Genomic DNA, 12,955 nt, shown 5'->3' with positions numbered 1-12,955 from the left:
TGTTGATGAAAATAGGCATAAACCCTAGGAAACTACTCAACTACCAATTAGAAAATCTGAATTTTTTTTATTATATTTGTTTTTTAAAATAAAACCTTACAAATCTATTAATATGACATTCATTTTTGGTTGCAAAACTTAATACTGACCAAAAAGGGGGGTCTAATGGAAACATTAGTTCCCTACCTCATATAAGTCAAGGACTAACAGTCTTCACCGGTAATAGCGACTAAATTGTTACAGAGAAATCAATATCGTTCAAACAACTCCTAAAGATTTCCAATCTACGATAGCTGAAACAAATTACACTGCATAATAAAACATATTGCAATAAGCACTTATCAGCACTAACGACTTAAACATTAAGGAATAGATCAATATCATTCAAACACAATGGAAAATGGTTAAAATTGTGCAAACATAAATATTATCAATAAAGAGAAAACATATTTAATTGCTGAAAGTGAGTTGGTTCAATTGGAGTTTATGACAATCAATTCATATTGTCTTCAATCAATACATGGCTGAAAGTTGATTAAATGGAATGGGCAAATTTAGTAGACAACATTGCAACAATGTACTTCATGACATTTTCCCTGATTGCTAGAACCATGGGAGTTGCTTCAATGCTTTTCGTCTCATATCACTTGATCGCATGGAGAACTGATAGCTTGGCACCCGCAACTTCTTCATCATTCATTGCTTGGATTTTGATGACTTGGACATTTGGATAATTTATATTCAAATAAATAAGAAATAAAATCTAAAGTCTTTCAAATTTAAAATCTCAAATAATAGAAATATAACACCTTCAATAATCTAGCAAACACAATGCTAATAATCTTTTCAAAAAAAATTGCAAAGGCATTTCAAGACCCCACTAATATGATTTGCAATCACAAAGATATTTCAAAACCCTTTAAAAAACTCCAAAGATTTGAATAAATTATTAAATTCCCCAAATCCATAAAAGCTTTAAAATCTAATAAATGTAATGAAGTAATAACTCAAAACCCTTTAATATAAAAGATTCAATAGGTTTTCTAAAATAAAAGACTCTAAAATAAAAGACTCAATCATGCAAAAATTTAGTATGGATCAAACATATAACTCGTAGTAGAAAAAAATATATAACAAAACAAATTTACCATGCATGTGAGACACATAATACAATCATTTTGGTCTTGTGAAAACCCTTGTTTAGATGGTAAAACTATGGTGGGATGATAACCACAAATCTTCATTATACTACAGTAAATGAGTTTGCTTGGTTAAGAGCATTTAATTACCTTTTTTGGAGATTCACCTTGTTAGGAGTGATCTTGTGCCTTGTTGTAAGTACAATCAGATATGCTAAGATTGACCTTGTAAAATGATTTACAAAACTCTATTAAGAGTGTTTACCCTATTACGGAATTTATAACTTTGAACCTGTTAGGGTCTGCTGATCTAGGGATTATTAGTTGTAATTGTTAGTAAACAACTAAAACCTCTAATTTGTAAAATAGCACTATTTGCCTGTCAAATCCCTTATGTCCTCTGATCTTTTTATGCTACATTGTGCACTTATCCTCTATATCTCAATCACAATCACTAGATCTCTCTTCTACTAGCTTGAATTGATTGTTTTCCTTCACTGGCTTTTGCTTCTCTTTGCAACAACACATTCAACCATCACACACAATCTATATGTTATAGATACTTTATGTTCACCTGTGATCTTTTGCCTCTTAAATCTAACCCTTCATTTGAATTTTAGTTTCCCTCTGTTTATTAAAATAGTTTACGAATCTCAATGGTTATATTCGACCAGGTTGACTTTCTTTCATGTTTTTCGTATCCATAGCTCAAATTGGTCAAAACATATTACATGTGGAATCCAAATGTATTACACAGTTATGTCAACCTTGTTACATATCCCAAGGTAATACATATCTCTTTCCTTAGTCTCCACTATTAAATTATCTGAATCTAATGTAGTTCTTCCTTGACCTCTTTATTGTCTGATCATACTTTACCATGTAATCACCACTTAGTACTTAATGATTACTGAATTCATCGATTACAAAAGGTGTTCACATGGTGTTTGGTGACTTGCTGTAAACATAGTTCTCACCAATCAAAGATATACTATGATTTCCATCAATGACAATCATTTGATAGTTATATACCTCCCAATTATTTCAACAATCTCTCCAATTGCTCAATGCCATCAATCTTCCCCTTTGACATTGATGGTAATACCAAATACCTTAACTCCGAACACTTGAGATTAGTAGCGATCTACTCCCCCTTAGATCATATCTCCTTGGCTTTTTATCTTCTCTGGATTTGTTCCTTTCTTTTTCATCTTCTCCTTGATTTTCTCATCTTCCCCATGTCTTCTTCATCTTCTCCCCATCTTGTTCATCTTCTCCCCCTTTGATAAAAATGCCAAAGGTGTAATATTTCAACAACTTGTAATTGTTAAATTAATTTTTTGTTAAAGATAATCCTGTAATTTTCTTGAGCATGTTTCCCATGTTTTCTTCAAATGTCCCAATGCAATAACCTATTCTTGCATCTTGGTTCCAATGTCATCTAAATTCTCAATTGACTTTTCACATAGGAGTGTCAAAGCTTCCGCTATTGTCCTTATGCTTTGCGACATTACTTGCATTGGAAGATATAGAAGTATGTGTACTTTTTCGTGTGTTCACCATCTCGCTACTTTGAGCATCCTATAGTTGTCTAGTCTTGCTCAGTATTTTCTTCACCTCTTCACTGAATAAAGTAATTGAACTTGACAATGGATTGAGTTGGTTGCATAAACTCTGTAAATCCTTCCACGCTTCTTCCATTTGCTGCACCAAATCTTTAATAGTTCTTAAATAGTTCTATATTTTGGTAAAGATATTTCCTACTATAATTAATGTTTATATTACTTCCTTTACTTGTAAGGAAACTTGCAACTAATGTTATTACTATTTCCACATAACCATAATAGATTTGAAATAAATAAGCATTTAAAATCCACATGTAAGAGAATGGACAACATACCCACAAAATTGTGACACAAAATATACCTTGGGAAACCCTTATTGAGGAATAAAAACCTAGCCCCCAAAAGTATTCATCACCATGTATTGTTCAACAAAAACACCATTGCAATACAACCATGGAAGCCTTCAAAGCGATAGCCACAACCAATCAATCCATGTGAACAAACATGAATTCACACATCCCATGCCATGCTTCCAACCTTCACAAATGTTACTTTATTTAATTTGAAGTGCTTATTTATTTAGATAAAGGAATAACCATGTCATCTCTCACATGACATACATGAACACAAACTAGTGATTGCAATCTCCAACCAATCTAAATCCAATGTAAGTGAAAACAAACATCCAAGAAGATAACCAAGACCAAAGAGAAACCCTGCAAATAATAAATTGTATCATGTCCTTCTATACACACCTCTAGATGTAAACTGTGAAAAGTAAGATCTCCTCTATTAAACCCGAACAAAGAAGCCTCAATGACACCCAACCATACCATATAACTAATTATGTAGGTAGGCCTCTTACAAGAATATCAAACTCATAAACTATTTCTAAACCAAGGAGTAACCATTCCTAATCCAAAGAATATGCCCAATATAAACCATCTCCCAAAATTAACCAGCATAACAACATATGCACAAGAAGACAACCAATGCTAAACCATCTATCAAAAGAACTTGCTTGAACTAGGGTAAAAGAAAAGATTTGTGTCACCGTTTGGGATATCCGGGGGGGGGTTACGACTGAAACAGTTAAGACCGGAAGTGTTTCAGCCGCAACCCCTTTGGCCATACAGACGTGGCACTTTTGCGCACCTACGTGGCTTTTGGGGTCTCAATCAGAACCCTTCCGGCCGAACCAGTTTTGGCCGTAACCCCCTTGGAATTATAAAAAGCGAAAATCACTTGTCGAGGGTCATTTACATACTGTTGCAATTCCGGGAGTGGTTTAGAGTGTTTCGGCCGTAATCGGTAAGTGATTTTTTTGTTTGTTTTTTAATTATTACATGTTAGCATTAGTTAAATTAATTGTCTTTTAAGTGTTTTAGTAATTAAATTAACTATATTTTATGTTAGCATTAGTTAAATTAATTATCTTTTAAGTGTTTTAGTAATTAAATTAATTATATTTTAAGTGTTTTATTAATTAAATTAATTATATTTTAAGTATTTTACTTGTTGATTATTTAGACTAGTTAATTTTTTTTATATAATTAGATCAATATGTTAGATTTAAAGAACTATATAGTATTTTTTAATTAAATATCTATTTAATTATAAATGTATTTTTACATCAAACATAGAAAATTCAAGTTGAGACCTAGATAACTAAAGTAATTACATTTGAGAAAACATTAGCACAGTAGAAACCTATATAGATAACTAACATGTAACTTAAACATTAGGTATCTAACTAAATTATAATAAGTTCTAGTTGTTCAAACTTGAAAACTTAAAATTTAACCAATTTCAAACTTAGAAATCTTGGAAACTATAAACATGCATGTACATGAAACTTCGAAAACTCAAGTTAAGACCTCAAGATAGCTAAAAATTAGTTACATTTTAGAAAACAAATTAGCATAGTAAACCTATGTACTATTTAATAACATGTGCATATTTTTTGTTCACATACATGAGCTAGATACATCAAGTTTCAATATATAAATTTAACATGTGTGTTAAATTAAAATGATCTAAATTTTTTAGTTACATTCAACTTTGTACATGTACATGTTTTAAATTAAATATAACTTTCAATTTTATATGTACTTACATATATCTTAACTCTACATTTACATATAGAGATCTTCTTTGCATATATCATTACGGCATCTAGTAGTGCACTTGCATCCTCAGGGGAGGCTAGTGTTCAAGGAGGGGGTTGTAGTGTTGAGTCAGGCACAACACGTAGACCGATATCATCCTCTGAGGAGAGATAGTGTCTATTTAAAGATACAGTTGCTAGGTTATCTCGTGTTATAATGTATCTGGATTCTACAATTTTGGCTTCTACCACTCTCCCTAATAGGGAGAAGATTATTTCTATTAGAGATGAGTTATGCCATATGATTGAGACGATAGAGACATACAACCCATTTGATGATATTAGTATTGAGACTTTTTACTCTTCACTTTCTCACAATGTCACTAGCACTGTGAAGTATACACAGATTGATGGAGAGGTCTCCACCACTATGGTGAAGAGTATGTTTCCATTTTATACAGATAGGCCTAGGGTTAGAGGTTATTCGGCTACGAGTGTACAGATCAGCTTGCTGCACCATTTATATATCCTCAGTGGTTACTTGCGCATCACAGGTGGCCACAGAAGGATGAGTTTCCTCTTTATTTCTACAAACAATTGTTTGCAAAATTTCATTTACATCATGATGTCGATTATACAAATTTTCTAGGTCATGTTGGATAGAGCCTCGGTAGATTGTTAGAGAGATTTAGACCTGCGGACACCCTTGCGCCCATTAATAAATGGGCAATGGTGGGTCCAAACCTTTTGGTCATGCCGAGAACTCCACAAATGGCTGCTACGGGTATAACTGTTCCCGATGATACAGTCAAGACTCAGATATATTCTAGCATTGCCATAGTTTCTACACAGTTATAGGAGATGTCTTCAGATTGATGTGGTAGATATATGTTACGATCTCATGGTACCATTTTGACAGTTGCATCCTCTGGCATTGGAGTTGATGATGTGTATGTGATAGCAAATATACCATCTCCACTAGAGGTTTCTGCTATATCAGATGTGGATGCATTGCATTGTATGGCATCCTATTTAGCATCTGATCTTCTTGGTTCATATCAGGCATTATCGATAGTCATAGGGATTCCTCTTCGTGACATTGGTGGACACATCAGCCATATTCTCTCATGCAAAGCAAGATCACAACCCTCACAGAGACATGAGGATATCCCTACACATTCTACAAAACCTACTCCTATAAGGGGCCCTACAACACCTGTCCCCACATCTACTCAGGATCCTGTAGAACAAAGGGCCCTATAGCACCTGCCCATACTCAGGCCCTCACAGCACCACAAGGTCTATTTACCACTATGATTTTAGATGAGACAGTCGACTTGGACCAAGCTACTCTATCACTACATGATTCAAATATCAGTCATATTGGCAAAGCATTATATGATGCTACGGTAAATATAAATTTATTTGTTACTATAATTTACACAAGTATACTTGTTTAGCATACTTGAGCTTTTATACATTTACTTTAAAGAGACATACATATATTCAAGTGATTCAATTTAACTTGTGTACATAAATGTGTGTTCTATAGGGTCTTAGTGATAGTATGTTGTGTTCTGGAGATCTTTAAACTCCAACAGATCCTGCATGACATGAGTCACGAGTATGTTATGTATTTTTTATTATATATTTGATAGATATATATGTACATATGATATAATACATGCAAGTATAGATATAATTTTATAATTAAATTACAAATTTCTTTCATTTGATATAGGGTTCAAACCTAGATCGTAGAGCCTTTTGGGGTCATCATGGATCGAGAGGGGGATGTGGTTGATCTTATTTTACATGTCTATTTCATTGATGTTGGGAGTACATTATATATGTATGTGTGTGTGTGTGTGTGTGTGTGTGTGTGTGTGCGTGTGTGATTTCAGATACTTTGATATGGAGATGTATGTTATTTTAGATACATGTGTTATTTCAGGTATGTATGCATGTATGTCATTTCAGATTCTTTGATATGGAGATGTATGCTATTTTAGATACATGTGTTATTTCAGATACTTTTAGATGGATACATGTTATTTCAGATACATTTGATACATGGTATTTTAGAGACATTTGATGTGGTATTTTGGAGACATTTTAGATGTACATTTTACATGGTTGTACATTATTTCATAGATGTGTTATTTTGTAGATGTACATATTATGTTCATGTCTTATGTTCAAGTTGAATGTATGTATGTTTTCAATATTCATATTTTTATTTCATAGATCATGTGTTATTTTGTACATGTGTTACATTGACATTTAATCAATAAATAAAATACATATTTAAGAACATAACTTAGAGTACTAGTAAAGAATACATGATGTGAACTACAACATTTAATCACTAAATTTAATACATATAAGAACACAAAGAGTACATGTATGAACATAAAGAATGTAATACGTGCTATAGAATCAATTTTAAGAGTGCATTTAATGAGTAAAGGGGTTTTCCTAATATGATGTCTTCAGGGGTTGTCTTAAGGGCAGGTCCTAAGGGGAAGTCTTAAGGGGAGGTCGTAAAGGGAACTCCTAGAATGGGATGTCTTAGGGGTTGCCTTAAGGGGAAGTCTTAAGGGGAGGTTGTAAGGGGATCTCCTAGAATGTGATTTCTTAAGGGGAGGTCCTAAGGGGAAGTCCTAATGAGATGTATGTACATATATATACATGAAACCATACACAAAATATAAATAACAATACATGTTCATCACTAAATTTAATACATATAAGAACACAAAGAATACATGTATGAACATAAAGAATGTAATACGCGCTATAGAATCAATTTTAAGAGTGCATTTAATCAATAAATGGGTTGTCCTAATAGGATGTCTTAAGGGGTTGTCTTAAGGGGAAGTCCTAAGGGGAGGTTGTAAGGGGAACTCCTAGAATGGGATGTCTTAAGGGGTTGTCTTAAGGGGAATTCTTAAGGGGAGGTCCTAAGGGGAAGTCCTAATGGGATGTATGTACATTTATATACATGAAACCGTACACAAAATATAAATAACAATACATGTTCATCACCAAATTTAATACATATAAGAACACAAAGAATACATGTATGAACATAAAGAATGTAATACATGCTATAGAATTAATTTTAAGAGTGCATTTAATTAGTAAAGGGGTTGCCCTAATAGGATGTCTTAAGGGGTTTCTTAAGGGGAGGTCCTAAGAAGAAGTCTTAAGGGGAGGTCCTAAGGGGAACTCCTAGAATGGGAGGTCTTAAGGGGTTGTCTTAAGGGGAGGTCCTAAGGGGAACTCCTAGAATGTGATGTATTAAGGGGTTGTCTTAAGGGGAAGTTTTAAGGGGAGGTCCTAAGGGGAAGTCCTAATGGGATGTATGTACATATATATACATGAAACCATACACAAAATATAAATAACAATAGATGTTCATCACTAAATTTAATACATATAAGAACAAAGAATGCATGTATGAACATAAATAATGTAATACGTGCTATAGAATCAATTTTAAGAGTGCATTTAATTAGTAAAGGGGTTTTCCTAATAGGATGTCTTAAGGGGTTGTCTTAAGGGGAGGTCCTAAGGGGAAGTCTTAAGGGGAGGTCATAAGGGGAACTCCTAGAATGGGATGTCTTAAGGGGTTAAGGGGAAGTCTTAAGGGGAGGTCCTAAGGGGAAGTCCTAATGGGATGTATGTACATATATATACATGAAACCATACACAAAATATAAATAACAATATATGGAACATCACTAAATTTAATACATATAAGAGCACAAAGAATATATGTATGAACATAAAGAATGTAATACATGCTATAGAATCAATTTTAAGAGTGCATTTGCACAAAATATAAATAAAAATACATGAATGTTCATAGTTTGTACCATATATCCATGATCCATGATCAAATGTACATATAAATTTATAAAATATATATCCAAAATGATGTGTATGTAGCTAGTAAATATGAAAGTATGAGAGTTGTATATAGAAAATAAGTACAAATAGCTCTGAACTAGAGCTCCACAAACATTGTATTGTTAGGATCCTCTCTATTTTTAATTATCTCTAGAATATTTTCATGTTCTTCAATAGGCAATTTCCACTTTTGATTTCCGCAACGTCCTCTTTTTGGTATTGCATCGAATTGTAACTTTGTTGCTACAACATGGTTACCGTATTGTAAAACCTTTTCTCTAGGCATGTATTCAATAAATTTAATAACATTGTCGGTTATCCTGATTTGTTGATAATATGTTCCTTCAACAACAACTGATCCAATTGGATATGACCATCCATCAACATCTATAGTTCCTTCCAGCAAATTGTGTTTTGCTTTTGTGCATCTTAGAAGATAATAGTCTACATTTTCTACATTATCTGCTAAGGCTTGGACAACAAAAATATCTCCTGCAATGTACATAAAAATAGACGTGTTTATAAAGTGAAGAATTTAATGAACATACATGTGTGTCATATATATGTACATATGCCACAAACCTGGCATAACTAAATCAAAAACACACTCATATCAGCTGAATATATAGGATCATGAATGTCAATGTCAGTGGCAACATCTTCAAAAGGAGGCTTTTTGACTATGTCCTTCAAATCCCAATGTGAAACATATCCACTCGTAATATTTTCACATACACTCATTGGATTGTCCTTCATGCAGTCATCAAAAAAAAAATATTTCTCTAGTACTTAAATAATCACTGGGGGTTTGTGGTGCCCTATAGTCACCACTTGATGTAAACTTCTAATACCAGAAATTGTTTGACAATTGTAAGGATTTGATCGATCTATATCTATTACAAATACATATCATTTAATTAAAAACTTGAATTATATGAATATGTACACACATACATGTATTATATCAAATAAATAAATATATTTAATACTTGTACCTTTCATTTCCCAAAAATAATGCTTATTGTATTCAGTATCTCGAGTAGCAAAATGATCTTTGCACCATTCAACAATTTCTTGCGCACTATTTTTCCTATTACCTTCAATAACATGCACATGTACATATATATATAATTTAAAATACATTAAATCTGTGTGTGTGTGTGTAGAGAGAGAGAGAGAGAGAGAGAGAGAGAATCTATACATGTATATATGTTATAAGTAGATCAAGAACACACTAAATGTATGTATATATGTATCTGCAAGTTCATGTTGTTGAAGTGCACAGTTTATACATGCTCCTGCTCCATCGTGCTCCCCTTTTCCATGTCCACTTTCAAAGAAGATCCTCAAAAACCTAACATTGCTTCTAGCATGTTGCATGACTAACCAATTAAATGCTTTTGCAAATTTAAATTATCCTGTGAGTTCATGAAATGAGATTTAAAAATAATTATATAAATCAAATTGAAATACGTGTACAAATCAATATAAGTTTTACATTTAAAGTTAAATAAAAAATGTACATGTATACATACACTAACCTGCACAACCATCAGACCAGATCCATTGCTTTGAAACATTTATTCCACAATTTCTAAGATCTTCGGAGAATATTACAAAACAATGAGCGACATAGCTCCTATCATGAACTCTATCATCACTAATATAGAAATGAACCTCCATGATGATAATGCGTTCATTTTCCTTTGAACTTTCTATCTCATCCACCTCAAATTGTGCATCTCTATAAGTCACTTTCACAAATATTGCAACTTGTTCAAAATGAAAATATTGCCCTTGAAGCTCTGTTTGAGGTAAAAATGTATAGTTCTCAGAAAAATCTACAATTGAAAGAATACAACCAAGTGGAAAACAATTTTTTGAATCACAAAATTGTTTAGCTTTCCATCATGCACCATGACAATGTTGGATATGTGGATATATCAATGGACGGAACTTATAGTTCATAAACTCATCATACAACAATTCACTCTCCTTCAATACAATTTTTTTGGATTCAACTCCTGTCTTATTTTGGTATGTCTCACATTCATATCTCATCCATGAAACTGGTGTCGATTCATCAATATTCTCATTCTGCAGTGGAAATTTAGATAAATCTTCACAATCTGGACATTGATTTATGATGCATTGTACTTTGAACTCATCTAAATCTTCTAATTTTTCACATAATATAGACTTCTGAAATTGTGACATGCTACTAGGGATGACCAAATTTGGATCAAGTACTGCCATAACTTTTCTATATGATTGCAAGTGTAGACCAAATTCAACATGGTTTCAACAACAACAAGTTTCACGTATCTTATTTATGTGTACAAAGGAAGGACATAGACTCTCAAACATTCTCTAACATATTTTCACATTTGGAAATTCTTGCTTGAATGTTTGAAATAATTCACTTTGTGTTATATCTATAAAAAAAATTGGACATTCAATATTAGCCCCTGTCTCTTGATGTTTAATTTGTATAGTATCATGTCTATTGGAAGAAACATGAGATGATGTGGTCCAAAATTTAATAACCTATCTTTTTACATCTTCAAAAATTCTATATTTTCGAGGAACTCTAAAAATATTCACCCAATTATACTCAATGTTTTCATCTAGCATATTTCTCCTCCTAATGTATCCTTGAATAATTCTTCTAGATAGATGTAGTAAATCAAAAATTGCATGTACTTGTTTTCTATGTGTCAACTTTCTACTAGATATAGTAGTCATCAACGCTCTACGTGCAGTGCCCAAATCACCTCCTCGAGTTGTGTTGTCAATTTTGTTATAAGCAGTTTGCAAATTTTTGACTATTATTTTATTAACATTATGCATATGGTTTTTCCTGTTATCAACACCCAACAACTCCAAAACAGGCCTCATATCTTTTCTCCTAAATAACTTGACAAATAATTGTGCCTTTCCAAATATGCTTTGTTTTTGAAATATTCATCCCACATGTTTTGGCAATGCTTTTTAATAGTGTTCTCTTTTACCATTTTTTTAGATGGAATTTGACTAAAAAGTAGGTCCTCATTCAAATCCATCAAATTTCCTACACCTAATAATATGTTTCTATCATTAGAACTACCAATTTATTCATCTTCATGAATCTCGTTCTCTTCATGAATCTCGTCCTCTTCATGAATCTCATCTTCTTCATTAACCTTAGTAGGTTGGTTTTGATTATGTTTTGTATGACCTTTCATTTTGTCATCTCTTATTCTATCATATTTCCTTTATCTGGCCTTTTTATTACACATTCAACACTTTGACCTACAAGAAAATATTTTAATTTAGATTCCACTAGATATATATTTCAATACTTCAATATAGGGTACATAAAATAACTAGGTGAAAAAAATACCTTATTGATGATCCTTTGTAATTGTCGTTAAACTTCAGGAAACAATTGATAAACACGGCTTCAAAAAATATTTATCTTTGAAAATGCTCCTTTAAATTTTGCAATTCACTGTGCATAATTTAAATTATAAATTAAAATTAAAATCTAATTATTTTATATATGAAACCACCAATGTAATCGTTGGCAATTTTTTGGGCCGACAAGGGTTACGGCTAAAAGGGTTACGACCAAAACCCTTTCGGCTGTAACTGCCTATGTGGCATCCTAAGTGGCAGTCACACAAGCAAAAGATGCAATTTTTGAAATTTGTTTACTTTGAATACTAATTTCTCCATCCAAATTAAAGTTTTTCAAAAAACTAAAAATACCCTTTTGTAGATCTTGGATTCAAGATTATGGTCATATAATTTTTTTAAGTATTTTGATTATTTAAAATATGTTATATTTATAAAATATTACAAGTAGGTCTTTTAAGATTCAACAAGATGTCTGTTCAAAAAAAGAAAAAAAATAGTAAATCATGTTCAAAAAATAAAAACTTTATGTGTACCTCTAGAGGAGAGAGTCATCTTCAAGAATATGTAATTTGTTTTAAAAAAATGTAGATTTGATAGAAAAAGTTTGGCGGATTTTTTTTATTATCAATTTCTAATAAGTTCAACTTCGAACACTTATAACTTGAAACATATAAGTCCAAAATCATTTATTTTTTCCCACTAGGTATACATGTCAACTATAACATAGTTCAAAATCAGACCAAAATATGATCATTTGCATATAGTTGTTTGGAGGGAAGGAAACTCTATATTTTCAGCATTTAAAAAAAAATCAAAAATAGACTTTAAAA

The sequence above is a fragment of the Cupressus sempervirens genome, chromosome 10, assembly GCF_028749045.1.
Source record: "Cupressus sempervirens isolate cs-2001-9-10 chromosome 10, ASM2874904v1, whole genome shotgun sequence".
In the NCBI taxonomy this organism is placed as follows: Eukaryota; Viridiplantae; Streptophyta; class Pinopsida; order Cupressales; family Cupressaceae; genus Cupressus; species Cupressus sempervirens.
Note: the sequence above shows the minus strand (reverse complement) of the source record.